Source organism: Octopus bimaculoides, chromosome 12 (assembly GCF_001194135.2).
Source record: "Octopus bimaculoides isolate UCB-OBI-ISO-001 chromosome 12, ASM119413v2, whole genome shotgun sequence".
Taxonomy (NCBI): Eukaryota; Metazoa; Mollusca; class Cephalopoda; order Octopoda; family Octopodidae; genus Octopus; species Octopus bimaculoides.
In genome coordinates this window covers 44003715-44005846 of record NC_068992.1, presented here as the reverse complement: position 1 = coordinate 44005846, position 2132 = coordinate 44003715, and the positions used below count along the sequence as shown (strand labels likewise).

Here is a 2132-nt window from a genome sequence, read left to right as displayed (position 1 = left end):
TATACATATATATATATATATATACATACATGCATACATACATACATACATACATACATACATACATACATACATATATATATATACACACACAAACGCGTACACACGCAAATACACACGTACACGCACACACACACAAAGGAAGAACTAAATTTGACATTTTATGTCTTCTTTTATCAGAAACAGCTTGATGTGTTAATGAACAGTTGACGGCGTGGGAGAGCGTAACGACTACAGTTGTAGTTGAAAAAAGTTAGCTGACACGAAGGACTGAAAACCATCTGAATATTAGAAAAGAGTTATCATACTATGATGATTTGCGCCGACTATTAAAATGGTGACATCATGACTACTGATCAATGCTCTTCGAGCGTTGTAAAGACTGTAAAGCATAACATGGACAGCTGCAATGGAGACTATGAAGCCGTGACACCAATGGAGGAAGGCCTGTCGGTGGGAATTGTGCTGCCGACAGTAGAAACTGTGACCTCGCCCTGTAAGGAGGAGGAATTTGTAATCCTCTTCCACAAGGGGGGGGCGTCCAAGAATTTGTGAAGAAGTTTACTTAGGAAAGGTCCGAGGGGAGGGATCCTCACTTGTACCAAAGACCCTGATTATCCCCGCAAGTGGCTGCGGAGGTCGTGTGGGAAAATGATTTGTACAGGGTGATGGATTCCTTCCTCGTGTATGCATTCCGCTTCATGCTGAAGTGGTCCGATCTAGGACCATCGAGGTGCTTGAGTGAAACACTGAGTCTGGTCGGATGGTAAAGTGTAAGAGGACATGTGCCTCATATTGAAGGGGCATGTGGCCCATAAAAAGAAAAGTGTAAGAGGCAGGTGCCTCAGTTCAAGGACTTATTGATGTTGTGAAGTAAGAGGTTAATAGCCTCAATTTGTAAAGTTGTTTAATTTATCTGTGTGTGTGTATGTCTATGTGTCTGTGTTTGACCCCCCACCACCAACATCACTTGACAATAGATGCTAGGGCAAGTACGTCCGCGTAACTTAACGGTTCGGCAAAAGAATACGATAAAATAAGTACTAAACTTACAAAGAATAAGTTCTGGGATCAATTTGCTCGACTAAAGGCGGTGCTCCAGCATGGCTGCAGTCAAATGACTGAAACAAGTAAAAGAATTTTTTCTTCTCTAGGCAAAAGGCCTGAAACTTTGAGGGAGGAGGTCAGTCGATTAGATCGATTCCTGCACTCACCTGATACTTAATTTATCGACCCTGAAAGGATGAAATGCAAAGTCGACCTCGGCGGAATTTGAACTCAAGTAAAAGAATAAAAGAAAACGTTTCAAAATTCATTTCCTTTGACCATAAGAAAGAAGCAATAATTGTCTATAAGCATGTTTTAATTACTCGTATTTTGTATGCTAAATAATAACCATGGAATTCTTTTTCTTGGTGGAAAGCTAATTGAAATTCCATCTACCGACTTAATTACTTCCAGTTGTGTCTGACAACTTAAATATGGTATATATGTGATGTATATTTTAATAGCGATGTCAATATTCTCAAAGAAAAGCAAAACAAAAGATGACATTTTTCAAAAACAGCTAAAACATTAATCTTTCGATAATCATACTCTAAAATGTCCCAGCTTTTCGTACTTTCAATTAATTTGCCACTCAATTTGTATGCAAACGTTATTTTATGTAAATTTAGGAAGAGTGAATTACATGTACAAAAGTTTTCTTCATTTTTCTTCTTTTTTAATATTTTTTGTTATGTTAAGCATTTGAATACCTGAGAATATTTATCTTCATATGGAGATGAGGGGGAAAAGGATGGTGGTGATATGGGAAGAAAATAAGTACTCAATACAAAAGTAGTGTGTAAATATTTGTTGTGATGCTGGGATTATTGTTCGCGAAACGATAACGCGCCAATGAAGATACATACACACTTTATTGTGGCGGCGCTTGTATTTTTTTCGTGCAAGGCACTCACTTACCAAGGGGGTCACATTTTCCACACTCTTTTTATGTCTGTATTTCTGTGTATATATATACATATATATACATACGTGCGTGTGAGCACTCACACAAACGCACCTACCACACACACACACACACACACACACACACACACACACACACACACACACACACACACACACAC

The 2132-nt window shown here is 38.6% G+C and overlaps 1 long non-coding RNA gene across 1 annotated transcript in view; it reads left to right on the top strand.

Annotated features, from left to right (window-relative positions):
* Nucleotides 1–1562, top strand: part of LOC128249198 (uncharacterized) — a 96653-nt gene extending 95091 nt beyond the window's left edge. Inside the window, exon 4 of the long non-coding RNA XR_008265314.1 lies at nucleotides 1155–1562. This is a non-coding gene — a long non-coding RNA (uncharacterized LOC128249198). The remainder of the gene's footprint in view (nucleotides 1–1154) is intronic.
* The last annotated feature ends 570 nt before the right edge of the window (nucleotides 1563–2132 follow it).